The sequence below is a fragment of the Protopterus annectens genome, chromosome 3.part0 (genome assembly GCF_019279795.1).
Source record: "Protopterus annectens isolate FY-2018-M chromosome 3.part0, PAN1.0, whole genome shotgun sequence".
In the NCBI taxonomy this organism is placed as follows: domain Eukaryota; kingdom Metazoa; phylum Chordata; order Ceratodontiformes; family Protopteridae; genus Protopterus; species Protopterus annectens.
In genome coordinates this window covers 172,855,440-172,875,646 of record NC_056731.1, presented here as the reverse complement: position 1 = coordinate 172,875,646, position 20,207 = coordinate 172,855,440, and the positions used below count along the sequence as shown (strand labels likewise).

The 20,207-nt window shown below is 46.8% G+C and overlaps 1 protein-coding gene across 1 annotated transcript in view; it reads right to left on the bottom strand.

The window, feature by feature from the left end:
* The window catches only part of TMEM42 (transmembrane protein 42), a 121,680-nt gene that overhangs the window by 28,193 nt on the left and 73,280 nt on the right, over positions 1 to 20,207 (bottom strand). The window lies entirely within an intron of this gene.

Below are 20,207 nucleotides of genomic sequence, written 5' to 3'. Positions count from 1 at the left end.
GATGTACCAGGGCAGAACATACCTACAGCCATGCATAGTACAGAAATATACATATTGGAACAAATCAAAGCATAGTCTAGCAGCAGTAAAGTTGCTTATGCTACTACATATGACATATCAAAGTGTCAGGTATACAAGACCTGTAACAAGCAACCAGTACAGACACATACAACATGAGAATGTCCCCTAATCAGGACAGTTGCAATGGCTAGAGTATTGTCCATACCAATCAACCGTCCCTGAATGTCATGTACGTCCCTGAGTTTGACTGAAAGTTTAACTCTATCCCTCTTAATCCCTCCTAAAATTAGTGGCTGTTGAAGGAAAGGTGGTGAATTACACTTACTGACTAATGACAATAAGTAAGAGTTATAAACAACTGTTACCTCAGAATATGTGTATTAAGTCATATGCTCTGATTCTGTCAATGTTTCAAGTTAATAGCACTACTTTTGTAAAAGTGTCCCTGATTTTTCTTGACCTGTCCCCGATTCTGTAGAAATGTGTCCCCGATTGGTGGAAAGTTCTGGTATTGTCACATGAGATATGCGTGATGAGGGACTGTCCCATGCAAAGTGGGAAAGGTGTCACTCCTACAGTCTCCCGTCGTACAATCTGAAAGGTGGACAACGTGCAGTAGGTATGCGGTAGCATGACTCGGCGGACAGCTGCGTTAACAAACTCAAGTCACATGTCAGCATTTTGGTTCCCATGTATCAGGCAGATGGGAGCAGATCATATGAGGAACACGCATATAATATGATTACGTCACTGGACAGGCCGCTGAGTCCGTACAGTCGAACGCCTGCCGTCGCAAAATGGTTACACATACCCGATACTGTAGTCATGTAGTCCAATGTAATACGCATCACAAGGGATCACACACACCCAGCGTGAGTGACAAATGTAAGCGGAAATGTCGGTGAGTGAGCGGCTGTAAGCGTGTTTGTCTACCAGTATGCCAGTAGTGCACTGTCAAAGAAATGTGGAATCTAAACGTGTATAAGGTGCAGTGACCAGAGGTCAGCAGTGCTTAACACTGTGCACACCCACGCACAACTGCTCCCACCTGCTGGAATATGCCTTACCCAGTCTGTATCCAAAGGCGTCAGCCTGTCCGCAAACAAAGAACCGCCCTATACACGTGATGGTAGAAGTACCCTGCGCACACAGATGATGTGAATTAACAATAGACTATGGCATATGTACAGACAATAGACCACACACGCACTATATAGCGCAGACTTCCAACAGTATAGCAATGTACTGGCAGATATGTCCGGACCACTGGTGTATGCATGCCTGGCCGTCCTGTGTTTCAGTGAGTGAGCATGCCCGTTACCGTCATACCGTCATGTGTGTGAGCATGCCAAGTATGGTCAACTGTATTGCATGTGTCACATGTCCAGATAGTTAGTACTGTGTTGCTGACCCCTCCGTTCTACACAGACAGGTGTCATGCTGTGTATGCAGGGTAGCTAATGGTCATGTGGCACTGATGGTTGTTACATGTCTGCATAGCGTGGGGGGGACATCCAACCACAACCACAGTCCTACACAGCACCGTGGCTGGTGCACATGACTCTCACATGTGTAAGTTTGATGGGGGGACACAGCCAACAGTTGTACACATCTGCCGCTACTGTACTGGTATGCTGGGTACTCCATGTCAGTGTGTGGACCTACCCAAATTGCTGGTTGGAGGGATACCAGGGTAAGTCAGTTCCCAGCTTTAATTACCAGCACAGTGGTGTTGGACGTCCTAGCTTACACAACCTACATCAAACTGCCTGGCCTGCTGTCATCTGTGTGTGTCTTAGGGGGGTTGGGGTAATTCATTGGGCATATCCATAGGCCATTGTATATCATTTGTCTGTATTGGTCCACATCTGTCCAGCTGCATGGAACGTGTGTGGGCTGTACAGACAAACATGATGGTCAGCCCATAATCTGCAGTGGGTAAGGATACCCTGTGTACTACAGGCTACCATTGTGACCCCCGTGTATGTGCTACAGAGGTCATGGTGCCACTATGGATGTGTACTGTCTGCTGCCCTAACATTTGGCCACTACAGTGACTTGTATGCTCACATACATACCATAGCAATGGGTAACTACACATTCTAATACACCTGCCACTTGTTAGGTCAATAGACATACCCTGGGTGTGTTCCAGACTTGAAGACGGTGCTGGAGTGCTGCCTATGTCGGATGCACAAAGTGCACCTCCTATACATGGCCGAGCATAGGTACTGTCATGTTTGGCATCCATTGTACTGTGTGCGGGTCAAACAGGGGAAATCTGTGGGTACCTAGTGTGTCAGTGCATATGCCTTGTGTTGCCTCTTTGCCAAGGGCAGGTCATACTGTGCACGGGCTTTCGCCGACTGTGCCCTGCTCAGGTAGTTCCTTCACCAAGTCACACTGTGCCTGTACAGGCCTTGGCAGTGGTGTTGGGCTGTGTGGCCCTGCCCCATGCTGTTCCTGCTGCAACTGTTACTGCAGGATAAGATTGTGTAGCATAGCAAATACCATAACAACTTGTATGCATGTAGCTTGTGAATACTGCAGAGCTCCAACGGATGTGTCCGGATACCAGAACTGTGAACTGAGCATCCCAAACACATGCACAAGTATATGTCTTGCCTGTGCATCCACCTCAGTATGGTGTGAGTGTTCAGGTGTGTGTGCATTGCTGATGGGTGTCATCAGCCACGACGCCAGTGTTTACCCAGCATTCCCCACTAGGAGACTATAGGGGATGTCCATATTGGCATTGGTGTCCTACAGCTGGGTCACAAGCCATATATCGGACACACCATAGCTTCCAGGGCAGACAGCACACACATTCAATCTCATGCCCTGGCCATCGCATATGGCTTAGCTGTTGGAGTGTATGCCCCTGCAGTGACTGTAGGCCCTACCCCGCTCACCAGGTGGTGCAACGATATGTATGTGTGTGCAGGCTATAGCACCCAGTACCCCAGGGTAGTCATCCATGTGGTTGAACAGATGCATATTGCTGGTCTACTAATCACGTGTGTTGAGGACATGTACATGCTCACTAGCATGTGTTGACATGGCATCTGTGAACTGGTGCAATACTCTGGATGCAGATGCCTGTGAGATACCCATGATATCCCCAGTTGTGCTGTGTGAAGTACCTGTGGCTAGTACACCTAGGCCAACACATACCATGGTATCCACTGTGATGTGTTTCCCTCGGTCTGTTTGATGTGTCAGGTGTGGCAGGCACAGGTCAACAAGCTGCTGTAGGAGGTCTCTGTCCACCACATAGTGCTCCAACATTCCCAGGTCATGTAGCCCCTGGTAAGTCACCCTCAGTCTATAAAGTCTTATGTCACCTCAGTAAGGGCTGTTCGGCAGCATACACATCCTCACTGCCCCAGCCTCCTGCACATGTTGGTATATGTTGCCTGCTGCAGCCCGTGTCATTTGGTTGTACTGTGTTGTGAATTGTCCCTGCAGGTATACACCGGTGGTGTAGAGTGCGGACGAAACCTGTGTGTATGCTGCTTGCTCGCATTAACGTACTGTTCATGTGCGGGCTGGCCATGTCATCTGCTGATTGTGCTGATCAACACCTGTTTGTGCAGCCTGTACACCCTGACTACCCCACCACTTCTGTCATTCCTCCCAATGTCACCAGGCAGGTATAGACACACCCCTAGCTTAGGTGTGCTAAGGCAGGAGCACTCCCGAGGCACAGTACTGCAATGTACGTACAGTATGCCTGACCCCCCTCCCATGCTGTCAACTATATTCGAGACCTGCACCCGGCTGACTACACACATACACTCCAGGGACCAGCAGCACACCCTGGTGATAAATGTGATACACTATAGTCAACCTCATCTGCATAGTATAGTCTTCTAATGAATAGTTATATGACCCATACCGAACCTCCAAATTAATAACCACTGCTCAGTGTCGCTCAGATCCATACACAACTGGCAACAGGTGCCTTACTATCACCATATTCGATGTCCCATGGTCTTCTGAGCAACAAAGTAACCGGTGTCTACACGACTACAACCCGTGGCCCTGCACGCTACAGACGATGTGCATTACCACCACGCCATGTCAGATATACATAGATCCCAGGTTATCACGTACAGATCATCCGGCGCAAACATTCAATAGTGATGATGTCCCCAGACATATATGTTCACATCTATGTCCAGCTCTACATCTACATATATCATATATATTATTTGTATACATATATACATGGACACACACACACACATATATATATATATATATATATATATATATATATATATATATATATATATATATATATATATATATATATATATATATATATATATATATATATATATATATATATATATATATATATATATATATATATATATATATATATATATATATATATATATATACACATACACACATATACATGTACACACATATGTAGATATGGCATTTATATCACAACAGCGGACCACATGACAGCAATGCATTAGACAGGAATGAAAAGGAAACTACATGTGCCACCTGCATCATGTAGTGTTGTTACTATCAAGGCACGTGTGTTATGTTGCATCACACGGGTCAGACCGTATCAAGGGTAAGAGTAGGGCTGCTGACAGTTACTCACCAGACCTATTGGCGAATGCATGTGTTGACAACCCAGTGTCTTGGCAGAATATGTGGGCTGTGGACACTATATAGGTCAGCAACAAAACCCACTGAACATATCTCGCAGCTAGTCAGCCACAGATACCAGCACATACGGTATAACTGCCAAACACACACACCTGCCATGCCTTGGAATCGAGCACCTACCTGTCTAGTCTACCACACTACAGCATTATGCAGTAACAGAACTCACTACCGAGTTCCAGCATCACCGCACTCCCACAGACATACATCTAGGTGGATGACATCATCAGCAAAGGCAAAGACGCCAATAGGGAATGTATGTGGAGTGAGCCATCTAAAAGCATTACTCTGTCCCCAGGCAGCTGGAAACACACACACACACACACACACACACTTGGCAAGGCTGGGAGTCGAACATACACCTAACTACGTTATCATACTACAGCATTACACAGTTACAGAACGTACTATCGAGATTACTGGAACACAGCACTCCCAGAGGCATACTTCTAGGTGGATGACATCATCCACGAAGGCAAAGACACCGATAGGGATTGTATGTGGAGTGAGCCATCTAAAAGCATTACTCTGTCCCCAGGCAGCTGGAAACACACACAGAAACACACTTGGCAGGGCTGGGAGTCGAACATACACCTAACTACCTTATCACACTACAGCATTATGCAGTTACAGAACGCGCTATCAAGATTACCGGTACACAGCACTCCCAGAGGCATATTTCTAGGTGGATGACATCATCCGCAAAGGCAAAGATGCCGATAGGGAATATATGTAGAGTGAGACGTCTAAAAGCATTACTCTGTCCCCAGGTAGCCAGAAACACACACACTTGGCAGGGCTGGGAGTCGAACATACACCTAACTACCTTATCACACTACAGCATTACACAGTTACAGAACACACTATCGAGATTACTGGAACACAGCACTCTCAGAGGCATACTCCTAGGTGGATGACATCATCCGCAAAGGCAAAGACGCCGATAGGGAATGTATGTGGAGTGAGCCGTCTAAAAGCATTACTCTGTCCCCAGGCAGCTGCAAACACATACACACACACACACACACAGACACACACTTGGCAGGGCTGGAAGTCGAACATACACCTAACTACCTTATCACACTACAGCATTATGCAGTTACAGAACGAGCTATCGAGATTACCAGTACACAGCACTCCCAGAGGCATATTTCTAGGTGGATGACATCATCCGCAAAGGCAAAGATGCCGATAGGGAATGTATGTGGAGTAAGACGTCTAAACGCATTACTCTGTCCCCAGGCAGCCGGAAACACACACACACACACACACACACACACACACACACACACACACACACACACACTTGGCAGGGCTGGCAGTCAAACATACACCTAACTACCTTATCACACTACAGCATTACGCAGTTACAGAATGCGCTACCGAGATTACTGGAACACAGCACTCCCAGAGGCATACTTCTAGGTGGTTGACATCACCCGCAAAGACACCGATAGGGAATGTATGTGGAGTGAGCCATCTAAAAGCATTACTCTGTCCCCAGGCAGCTGGAAACACACACACACACAGGCACACACTTGGCAGGGCTGGGAGTCAAACATACACCTAACTACCTTATCACACTACAGCATTACGCAGTTACAGAATGCGCTACCGAGATTACTGGAACATAGCACTCCCACAGGCATACTTCTAGGTGGATGACATCATCCGCAAAGGCAAAGACGCCGATAGGGAATGTATAGAGAGTGAGCAGTCTAAAAGCATATTACTGTCCCAAGGTAGACGTAGACAAACACATGGCAGTGGTGTGAGCGGGCCAACTGCCTATCTACGGAGCACTATTACAACACTACATAGATACGAGACGTGCCACAGACAGTACACCCTTCAAGACAGTCAACCAGTGTGTTCAATGTAGGCATCCATCCTGACGTGGGGTATGGACATCTGTTGCCTGGATGACCACCATCGCTATACAGAATGTCAATGGCCATGCCCATACACAGAGGCACATCACCGACACAAGGTATCACTGGGCATGCTCACACACTTAGTATCACACGTCCGTTTGGAATGTAATGTGTGTCCATCTACACAACAGCGTACTGGGCATACTCACACACTTAGTAGAAGCGAAGGGCTGTCTTGCATGCACACAGATTCTAAACATGGAAGGGCACAGTATGGTGTTACTGTCCCCATGTACATGAAGGGCTGTCTTGCATGCACATGGATTCTAAACACAAAAGGGCACAGTATGGTGTTACTGTCCCCACATACATGAAGGCCACTCACATGTACTGACCAGTACACACTCAAGAGCCATCACAGATGTCTCAGGTGCAGACCACAGTGGTAAACGCTGCATTCTACTATGTAGCCCTCAGACATCACCATGTCCTTGGACCAGCCACAAACATCCATACATTACCACAACAACGTGTGACTCATGACCAGTGGACTGTACATAGGTCTACAGCAACTGTGTAGACTACACATGTACTGACAGGGTTCCATCATGTGTTATCCAGGTCGGCTCTACACATAACAGGGGCCCTGGGTCTTACACAGCTGTGACAGATGACTGTCACTGTACACCAAAGAACACACATGTTTGGATATGACATACATGTAATCGCAGTGAATATGTGCATAAACCACACACACACACACACACACACACACACACACACAACACATATGTACATAGCGTACTTTTGCTGTCCTCCATGCAGACAAGTCGCTACAGCAATCACACGCATGCACATGGAAGGTAGGTCCATGGCTGTTGAATGCTAACAGTACATGAGGTAGCAATGTTGACCGAGGAAACATTCTCTCTGTACTAGTTACCCATGATACCCATCATATTATACAACGGTCCATGTGTTATGTATGTCATCACACATGTCCACCAATTACAATGCATACAAACATGGCTACATGACAGGCATGTAGGACCAACACACATGTACATGTAGTGGTGTGCATGCAGCTACCATGCATGTGCAGTAGCTGATGTATGTAATTCATCTGTGCCTAACTACAACATGCAGTTGCAATGCAGCCCCATCACTGACACCTGTATATGGTGAAATACTGACAGTACGGTAGGATGTACATCAGTTATGGATGGATGTGTGTACATAACGTGGTGATCCACCTTTGCAGATGGATGTTTGCTGGGGACAGCTCACAGGTGTGTCACAAGCCATCCTACCATTACATGTGCAAACAGTACGCTATGTCACTGTTCCTTGACGGTGAGGACATAAAACCTACACAGTGGTTGGGTGTTACTGACTGTAAGTCACATGACACCTGTAACACTTACATCCTCCCATGTGCGTATAGCAGCACAATTGCCAAAGGTAGCGTTGGTACATATAATGCGGCCAATACTGCTGCTGTAAGACATATCATCATATAGCAGGTGTATCATTCACAGTACTGCCATGTGTGTTTGCTTGTGTGACCATATATGCCACATATGGTGGGGAATACATCCCAATTGTTACACACCCCTGTACACTGTTGTAGAGATCTGTACATACTGCAGTGTGGAAAGCATGACGTAGGCAGGGGTGGTGTGTGTATCACACACATGTCAGCTATCCGTATGCGAATGACATTTGTGGACTCCACAGTGTGTGTGTGTGTGTGTGTGTGTGTGTGTGTGTGTGTGTGTGTGTGTGTGTGTGTGTGTGTGTGTATGTATGGCTGTCTGGTGCATGGCGTGAGGGTGTATGCTACCATTCAGAACAGACAGGATCCCCAACCCCTCATGGTGATGCAGTCTACTACCCTGTTGATGCCATCGGTCTCAGCCTTACTGGCTACCTGTACATGTTCATTCTCTGTGTCGCGTCGTGTGAGTGCACAGTACTGTAAGGGTGATTACCACATAGGCAGTTATAGTGTTGTTGACCCCGTGAGTGTGGGCATGTTACTGTGTGTTTCTGTGTATGTCTGTGTGTGTTCTCATCCTGTAATATGACAGGGTATTACTGCTACACAGTGAGGCCTCATGCTATCAAGTGGCCTCTAACATTATCATTGGCCAGACCGCTGTGTAAACCCTCCGCACCATGTCAACATACCTGTGATGTGACCAGGTATGGATGTCACGTCTCTAGCCATTGTAGCCTATTAAACAGCCCACATGCTTCTGGATCAGTAGATGTGTGGACATCTGTGGTATGGTAGCCTTTCTAACAGTCAGGTTGAGGCTACGTATAGAATGCTGGTATTGCCATACATGCCTGTGAGTACTCCACATTTACACATGGGAAACTGCAAACATTGCTACTTCCTGGCACATGCAAGTAGACCATAAGGAGGGAACCAGGGCATCATTACCAATATGCTGTTACTGTTGTTACCAAGACAAATACTGTGAACATATAACAATGCATTATAAACCTGTACTACATGGTATGTCTGGTGCATGTCAACAGTACACAACTAATGTAATATGTATCAGACCATTTGAGCATGTCCCTGCACCGATGGTGTGGATGACAGGGATGCGGCACAGGCCTCATCATATGCACAGGGTGATAATGTTTGCCAGGGGCATAGGCTGCACCAGTGGATGACATCATGTGTGTGGGTAAGGGCCGGTGATCTGATTGGACATGTGTGGTCGTTATGCATGTGGGTGTTGCGGTGCCCTAAAGATGTTTTTGCTGTGTGCGTGTATGATTGCACACAGTTCTGCCTTTTGCCAGGCCTACACAGGGGTATTATTGACAGCTCCAGATTGTACAGACCACGATGTACAGATCACTGTGTCTGGCCATGACCACATGACCTGTGTCTGCCAGGGATTGCACGGGCACTACCAGGCGGAGGTACAGATTGGCTACTGTCCGATGGCACATCCACTGGAACCGTGCCCCCTCTGGGTACATCCAGGGCCACGTCCACATGGCCTGCTGTGTCCTGGTGTGGACAGCGCAGCACCAGCTGCACTGCTACTGCTACCGGCACTATGGGAGCGGGCATGTGAGGTGACTCATTCATGTTGACCTAAACTAGGTGATGTAGCTGGCCTACGTCCACGTGGCCTATGCCTCATTCCTACCAGATGTTCCAGCACAGACAGCTCATACTCACGGATTGCCATGCCACGGTCAAGGATTCTGACCATGTCACCCAATCGCCTGTCCAGAACATCAGCAATCTGCTGTTGAGCATTTGCCAATGCCTGGATGTTGTCGTTTAGAGTACGGATAGCAGCCCTCTGAAGCCTCTGCCCTTCTCTGTTCTGCCATTCAGCACGTGCCTGTTCCGCCATTACAGTCTTGAACATGCGTCTGGTGACACCAGCTGCTGCACTCTGTCCCGCAGGTGCATGTCTGCCAGAGGTCCTCCTACGAGCAGCACTCGCCACATGCCTGTGTGGCACATCTGCAGTCATTACACTGACACCATGGTGTGGAGACACACCTTCTGTAGCCACCACACGTTCCTGTTCCAAGCTAACACACGCTGACTGTCCTTCCTCTATGGCCACTGGTGATGGGGTATGTGTTGGCATGAGAACTGTGTGCGGGGAAGAGGGGACCTAGCTGGGATGGCAACCATTGGCACAGATTCAGCCCCTGACAAACCTGCCTGTACTGCATGCATATGTTCATCACTACTAGTATCTGTGGGGACACTAACATCAGATGGACTGCAGGAGGGTAACGCACCTACATCACCTGTGAATGCAAAGAAAGACTCTACATTACAATACACACACACACACACACACACACACACACACACACATCATGCATGTGATTTGACAGATGGCATGCGGCATGCATGTGATACAGCAGACAGCATGCAGTTCAAACATTAATAGTGGTAGTTAGCATACCTCCCTGGGTTGCACACAACAGCAAGCAGGTGTCATATCAGTAGCCATGCAGTTCACACAATCATGGTAGTAAGCATGCATCCCTGTGATACACCATGTGGACCAGCACAGGTTAACAGTACACATGGCTGAAGTGACCTTGACATGTAATCTGCTGACATGTCAGACACAATGGTGTCCTGACACACGTACAGCGTTGTAATGGGTATCACATTGCAGTGTTGTCTGTATGCCCTACAGATAGAATGCATGTTTAGCAAATGTGCATGAGCATGGAAGGGTAGTGTGAGGCATCTACATTGCTATACAGTGTGAAGTACAGACACTGTGCCATTGCATGGCATCATGAGGCATCTATATTGCTATACACTGTGTAATATGCACACATTGCATAGCCATAACTGCGTGCATACACATGACATAACTGTGGATTGTGACCCACGTTGCTGAGGTGCATACACACCAAACCATGCTGTGTCATGTGACAGGTCACTGGAAGACCAATGGATGACACCCCTGCCTGGCAACCATGTCCACACATGGCAGACTTGTCAATACACCATGTCCCACATGACACTGATGTACCACACACACGAGCTGCACGGCTGACGGTGATGTCCTACAGCAGCAAGGGAAATGTATGGTATCTGTGGCCTGATGTGGTGTCAATGTCTGTGGAAGCTGTACAGCTGACTATTGTCATGCTATGACACAGTCGTGATGTTCAACACATCTTATAAGGTTGACTTACGTGACACCTCCACTAGCTGTGCACAGGCTTTTAGGATGTCCAGTGTACCACATCGACTGTATAATCAGTCAACTAAGGCTATAGTTGGACCATGTGTGGACAATGTGCAACAGGCTGTATACACATCACATCTACTGTGTGGCTACATGTCTCTGGCCATCTTCTATGGCCATGTGTGAACATGTGTTGGCCAAATGTTTGTGATGGCCGTCTATCTCACATATCTGTGTAGTCCCATATTACATACACCCATAGATGTCAGATATGTCACCATCCACAGGGCTATGCAGACAACGGGTTGTATGTTTGGTATGCAGGGTATGTATTATGGGATAGTGTGACAATATTGCAGCCAGAACACTACATGTCTGGGACATGTCAGATGGCACATCACAAAGTGTGCACCCATTGCAGGGGCATATAACACAATGGTGACTCCTGTGGGCTGCCCATATCCCAGCTCACTGTGTGGTACTGTTTGCGTACCACACATGTGTTGTTCCAATGTATAGTACAGATGCCTACATTGAACAACACCTCCACCGTTGTATGCACAGCTGTCCACACATGTAGCAATGACAGATACTGTGGTTTCATGTCAGTGTTTCATTTCATTTGTATATATTGCACATGGGTAGCCAGTGTGAATGATGGGAGATGCAACCTGTATATCGTGACTGGACCATACATCATGTGTACATGTGTTAACTGGCCACATGGTGAATAGATATATGCGTTAACATGCCTGATACTGATGACAGTCTCACCTGCAATGGACTGATGTCTGTGCAGCATGCCAGAGGTACCTGTATAGGGGTGACACAGCAGTTTGAACATTATCCATGACTGTATGACAGCCACAGGGTGCACTGTGCATATTAACACATTTGCCTGTACAATAGCATATAGTATGCACAAGTGTGCATACACAGGGTAGCATACTGTAGTATGCAGCATGTGTGTAAACATACCTTGCATATGATGTTACATTACATATTGTACAGTGACACATGCAACTAAATGGGATATAATAGTCATATGTGCAGTAGTGACTTACCAGGCAACTCCAGGCTCATTGGTTGGGAGACACCCACCTCCACGATGGCAGCTAGTGTTTGTGGATGCTGTTCTGAGGGTGTCCCCAGACTGGCCAGTAGCTCCACGGTGTGTGTGAGTGGGGGCTGGGTTGGTGGCCCACCACCTGTTCCACCTTGTTCCCTGGTGATTGCAGTGGCATGATGTTTCGCATGTCGTATCAAGTCCGTGCAGTGTCTGCGCACCTGCTGGTAGGTGCGGTTATGGCCACCCACATCATTAACCCTCCTGTGAAGGTCCTGCCACAGGTTGTCACGCTGCTGGGCATGCTGTGGCACATGACTGAACAACACCTCATAGTTCTCATGGAGGTACGGGATGAGAACATCATCCTCCTGGTGGCTGTACGCTGGCAGGTGTGAATGAGGAATTATCTGGAAGACATAATGATGGTGACAGGTCACAGTATCACAGAGATGTACAGAGATACAGCTGCACATACATTTGTATTAAATCTAGTAAATCTGCACAGTTATATTTGCAAATCATCATGACACTGACACGGCTGACATGTTTGTGTCACACATGTAACACCCGTTATGCATTGGATATCATCACCATATATATGTGTCACCTCATTACATTGTTCATACTCCATGTGAATGCTGTCTTGATGTGGGCATGTCTGTTTGCCTGTACTGGTGTTCTTACCTATCAGCACATGCCTGGATGTGTCCACAGTGATGCTGTTGACCTTGAAGCTGTGTATATGTCACATATCAACACATACACTGCCTTAATGGACATGAGCAGTGACAATGCACACATACGCACGGAACCTTTACACGCATGTGTTTTTCCATATACATCTACACTGCAGTTCAACATCCTGCCATGGATCGCCTGTGTTGCACATGTGATAGACATGGGACAATGGCTAGCCGGACATCATTTGCAGGGATGGTTATCAACTATAGCATGTACGGGTAAGATTTCCTAGCTGTATCCGACAGCCATTTTGCCACCGCGAGGTGCATCAGTGCCATATTACTGATCCAGACAGTTAATAATACATCTACCATGCGGTCATCACACCATGTATGACAGAGATGACATGTGCAGCTTTGATGGACAGGGTTGCATGGTATGGTGGGAGTATGTAACATGTATGGCACAGGGATCTGTCCAGCATGTGGCGATCCTTGTAGTAGGACGGTGGCTGTCCATGACGTATGTCTTTCAGATCAGGATATGTACATGTAGCATGTCCAACATCACAGTGTAGCACATGTCTTTATGCAAGGTAGCCAGCATGCTGCATAGTGGAGGTGAGGTTTGTGAAGGCTGGTATCGCCCATCCACGCATGGCCAATACCCCTTAAAGGTGATATGTGATCCGATATTGGTCACCCGAGTGCTGAGTATGCCTGTCCAATGATCTCCATGCTCATGGATGGCACCCTGTCATGACATGGGTGCCTCGTATGACTACCTAATAGGCCTGGAGACATCACCAACTCAGGGAGGTGACCTGCACAGCACCATCCCTTACACAGTGTCCATAATGTTGACAGCTGCCTAGGTGGTAGTTAATGGGTACAGGGTTATTCACCTAGCGGTGAGAATGCTATTATCAGCTGTCAGATTGTGCACATATGTCACACACCTCACCCACAAAGCCCATTCTGTATGTTGTCCACAACACTGGGACAGCTATTGCTCCTAGGTCATGGCCATTCACATCCTTACATACACAGATGCCTCCCATTTGTCTGTGTGGTATGGGCTACAATGAGGGGGGAGTACAAAACATTAACCCTGTTTTACTGTAGCTGCCACTGGTGTGATATGCACGTCACTCTGACACCTTTTGTAGTGTTGATTCTGTCAACAGGCCACTGGTAGAACACTCCTGTGACATACGAAGGTACATCTAGTATACTCAGTGTAGCTGGAACACGGTATGGGTGATGATGTCCTATGACCTGTCACAGGTATGCTATGCAGTGTGAAATCATCTGTACTGTCATCTACTTCTGTATTGCTAACATCTACGCTGATAAAGGTTCATAGACTTGCAAACCATACTCAGCAGGGTAATAGTGCAGTGCCTCCAATTATGACTGTCGTCTCCACTTGTGGGTTGCAGTGGGTTGATATTATCCAACACCCTATCTGTATTGCATATTCATGCTCAGCACTTGTTCAGAACTTGTGAGCACTTCATGAGCTACTAATTACTATATCACCCATTCCAACTCATTTCTTACAAGTACACTGTGTGTCCTTACATTTCCAGCTTGCTTACAGTACAACAGCTGTTGTACACACGTAACTCACATATCTCGTGAGACATGGCTGAATATACAGGCATGTCCAACTGTGACATACCAGTGCTATTGCCTGTCTATATGATGAATATGGCAAACATGTGGCAATAGAGCAATTGTCTCATGTACACAGTCAAAGCTCACCTCCCAACATACGACACTACAGCCTGTGGGAGATGCACATATGTAGCCATGCTGGGGGTAATGCTCTCACCAACCCAGACTGTACCTGACATTCATGCGGGGACCTGTAACATTTGCAACACATCCCACTTATCACATAGTCTCACAAGGTCTCCACCATCACAGGCCACACATAGTATGAGTATGACATTTGCAGAACCTCTCCATACTCTGTATAGGCACCAGAGGCAGCCCCCATCACCAAACACAACAACAATTACTTATAGCCCACAGACTCATGTGTGACCATCAACTACAGCCAATAGGGTGTTATAACATACCCAACACATCAGTCATAGGTGACTCTGTAGGCGGTCACACTGATGTCCCACTCAGCAGGCTACACAAGGCGATAGTCACTTACATCTAGCTGTCGGGTAACTGGTTCTGCAACATAACCTATGCACCCATGCCACACCTCACCAGGTACAATTTGACTGTCATTTTCCATGTTAGTGTGACTGCCCTGAGATGTAACTTCACAGACTACATGTGCAGGGGCATGCAATAGCTCACCGGTCTTGTAGCCCAGAAGGTGTCGGCCAAGTCCTGGGGAGCATTCTGCATTCATCCAGACTAGATACCACTGTACAACAACTGACTGTTTCACTTCAACAGTTGCCTGTGCTTCTGCTGTCATTCCACAGGCATCCGGTATTTGTCCTCTTTGAATGACATGGTCTGCAAAACACGATGCTTTGGCACAGATGACCTGCACCTGTCAGCCCTGGGAGTACAGATAACATGTAAGGCTCTTGCTGCTCCTATACTGCCTGTCTTGCACAGTTTCCAATAACATTCACCACCAGAACGGGAACAGGCAGGCAAAACATGGGGTCATGTGACTCAATTGCTTGACATCATCTCTGACGCACGCAGGCACGGCACTCCTTATAATGGACCACTTCACTATCTCTGCAGTGACTGGGACCTGCCTCTAGGCTCCGCAAAGCACACCTGCACTGACAGGTTATACGCACACCACACCTTTCAGTCATGTAACCTGGACCGGAACACCCACGGCTGAGGTGTGTCCATATTTCACTATGTTGTACACACCTCCTGGCTGGTTACTTAGCACAATGCATCAGAGGTGATCCATGTGCAACTAACTGTGGCCAGAACTGCTATACACATTGTAACATGCTACGGGTTCAACAACATATCCCACGGTTACCGGCTCTCATTTCTTGGTGTACTGGACAGTAGGGTTCAGACAGGTACTACTGATATGCGACTGACACTACCCCACACTTAACTGGGATAGATACTCATGTACCGACACATTAGGCCAACGCTGTCCAGGATTCATAACCTCCACTCGTCTGGATCAACCCATACACACCATCACCAAGACCAACAATATCCTAGACATGGACATTACCAACATGTCACTGGTGTTCCACACCAGTGGTTATCCCTTCGTTGGTAGTTTCCGAACATATGCTAATCACCCTTGTTATCCACATCCCGGCACCACACCCTTCATGGCATACACAGTACAAGATTAGTACAATGCCTACTACAGACATCTTATGACAGCAGTAGTAAACGTCATGACACCCGTGCAGATGGACAATGCACATACAAACTCTAAAACATACCCCAGTGCACTTCATTAGCACTTACACGACTGCATGGATCATGCTATTCCAAACAGAGCCATGATGGTACCCACCAGATAACGGACACCACTCTGGGGGTCCAGTTCCATGGACATAATGTACAACAAAAGGTGAAGGCTGTTGCAAAGTGGAGTACAATCCCATGGGTGGGGTAGCTCACTGGTCAGCCTGAGTAGGGCTCCGGGATCCCTTATCACATCCTCCAAACCTAGCTACGTAAACATTACTGCGACACATTCCAGGGTGTACCACAAAGCATTATGGAGATATGTCAGTAGTCAATGGCAATACCCACATCTGCTCTGAAATACGACGATTACTCAGGAACATTACAGAACCGAGTGATGTTGGCAACATCCTGGTGGATGGGTTCAATGCTAACTTTACAACCTCTCACTCCCTACAGGGCCATAATCCATGCAGGAACATTGCGGGGTCCCTGTGGTCACAACTACACAGTTCCAACCTACACTCTCTAAGACCTGGAACACAGACTCCATGTGACCGTCCAACATCCCAGGCTGTGATTTACACAAACCTCAGAACGACATGTCTCCCCACTTGGCCACCAGATTCACTAATAGCTTTGTATCAGACATTGTGGCCCCTGAATGGCGCACAGCAACAGTTATCACACTCCACACAGGTGGCGCCACAATGAACCAGAGGGACTATTGCCCTATACACCTGACTGGACTGTTCTGCAAGGCTATGGGACACATCATCATGGAAGTCATTCACAGAGACATTGGTGGGCTCCAGACCTTTGATGCCACCCAGATTGGACTTGTTAGGGCCAGACCATGGCTCCTACACCTGGTGGACTCCTTTGATACAGTTACCAGTGTAGTTGATGATGGTAAGGGGGTCCACACAGCCTACATTGTCCTCTCATTGGCTTTCAACACCATTCTTCATTCTGGTATTGACAACATACATATCCACCTGCACATCGACCCCTACGTCTCAGGATGTTATGCAAAGTGGCTCACGGACAGGACCCACACAATGAGGGTAGGATACCATAGTACCTACTGTATTTCAGTTACACTTGGCATACCACAGTCCTCAGTCATAGGGCCCCTTATGTTTGGTGTATGCTTCCCTGAGGTACAGGCTAGCACAGAGGGACTTTCCCTGACTAGATTTCCAGACAACTGCATACAAGGCACCATGACTGATCCACCAGCTGATACAGACTCCCTCCATAAGGGTGTCACTGTGACGGATACCTGATGTCGATAACATGGCCTCAAGCTGCATGACACATTGGTACAATCACCCACTGACTATCACATAAGTGGTAGTATCCTACATACATGTGACATTATATGGGATTTTAGTACACATGTATGTAGCACCCACCCCTTTGATAACCATATTTCCAATGTGGCGTGGATATCCTTCTACGTGTCCACCCTTATCTGTACTGGGTTTGTAGCTGGAACAAAGGCACCCATTGTACCTCTAAACTCCTGACGTATACATACATTCAGGGGTACAACACCCCGTTTAGGGTGTACCTTACAGAACAGCAATGGCTTTACATACCACAACATTAACATACCATGAGGATTATCGAGCTCCAAAGGTTGACGTATGCGACAGTACTATGGACACCACGACTGTACACATTTGCATACTGCATACTCAGGGGTGACCTCTGCTGAACATACAGCGCCCATGTCCACAACAATATTCATAGATATACTCCGCATAAGTGACATAAGCAAAAGCCACTGAGAGCAACATGGCTCATGGATATGTGCACAAACGCAACGATGAGTGGGATGTTCTTGAGGGTTACATTCCCAAACCAGACACTCACCATGCTTTGGAACATGATTCCTATGTACATCACGTAGGGACACTCAGTAGCACTGTTTATGAGATACCTCACTTGGTGGATGGGAGACACACATGTACGCTAGGGATCACTGCAGTGGCTGTACTGTGCAGAGGTGCAGGTAGCACATGACTCTGCTGTTCACAGACAGGTCACTACCCTACAGAGGTGCCGCCAGTGTAAACACTGTAGTTGGGCTTACACATACACTTGCCAGACAGCACAGTACCGCACTATGAACCTGTGAAGCTATTACATGTCCTTTGTGCATGGTTAATTGCGTAGCTCTTCCATTTCGATTAGCTATCATGCTGTTACAGTGTCCCATGACTACAAGCCATATGTATCCTGTTGTGTATTGTACATGCCAATAGATGATACCTTTTGTTTGCATGATATAACTGGTATGCTGTGTAGAATATCTGACATATCTACCTACAATACTGTATATTACACATATTTTACATATTATCCCATAATGCAAAGCATACTTGCACAGCAGGACCACCTTAGTCATGTTATTGTCGTTATATGCCCATACACATGCCTACTGTGACAGTATATCAACATATACTATCCCCTACTATGGCACGTACTTGTTGGACATACCCTACCACTGACGGCGGGTGGTGTGGAATTGTTCTGTTTAAAGCCCTCATGTAGCATCCCTTGTGGTGTCTGTGATGTTTACCTTGTGGCCCACAGCAGGACACACAATTTCTACAAGCATTACTATGCTCAGCAAGACATCACTACATAATACCTTTTCCCACTTTATGCATTGCGGATACTTTTAATTAATACAAAACAGGCTATACATACACTAACATACTGAGTGTTCTACATACCTTGTTAGCGTTCCGAACTTTTGTAAATATCTCTCTTACACCTTTACTGTTTAAACGGTTCTATGGTATGAGCATACGGTTTGAATGTCTGGCAAGTCATCCTTATATACGTCGATACCTGTAACATGTGGTTTCCAGCTGCCAATTGGTGTTCCTGAGTAAATTATTACAAGCACATCAGCTGTGCAGCTACTCCATTCGCCACTTATGCGGCAACAGTGGGATATAATTGAATTCTCCACTTGGGCATTGCCCTTTTGCCCTACCTTTGGGAAGAAGGCCTGTATGTGTTTTGTTGTGTGGAATTGCAACTGCTATTTGTAGAGACATGGATATTTTGGATTCATGTCCCCCGTGGATTGTGTGTGATGGCTAGAGTATGTGGTTCTACATGTGAGTGTACCTGTCATCTCACCCGTCTGATAAGGGACTATTACAACCAAAACCTGTAACATCGCCGTCTGTTCCATTATACAACAGCTACGACTTCACATGGTGCCTTTACAAATGTATCTCTCACAAGGTATGTTAACGCTTCTGCAGATGTAATTGAGTGAGTGGATGTTTGTGATGTTATTACAGTCTGTATTGCTATTGTTTCATGTGTGGGAGATGTAGGTGGGTGTACATAGCATATACAGGTTTGTGGGGACTGCATTTCTACTTATTCCATATATGTGTGTGGGCTCCTTCCCTAATTGAAGAGCTATCAGTTAGTAGACTGAAACTATGGTTGTTACGGGCTTATACACTGGGCCGTTGTTAATTGGTTTCTATATAGTATGCAGGTGAGGTTGATACTTCCATACCTCCGGAAATACAGTGATATGTAAAGGAATGTTACTAAATGACAGCTGTCCCGTGTATTTCTGTCACAGATATTTGCACTCATTGCAGTTGTGTTGGTGACTGAACCTCTTTGGCATGGGTTGTCACCTTTTCAAATGGCCATAGTGGGAAATTTGCAGGACACACATCGGTGTTTACAGGCCGACACATACCCATGGTCAGTACACAGGTTAGCACATACTTTTATCCTGAAT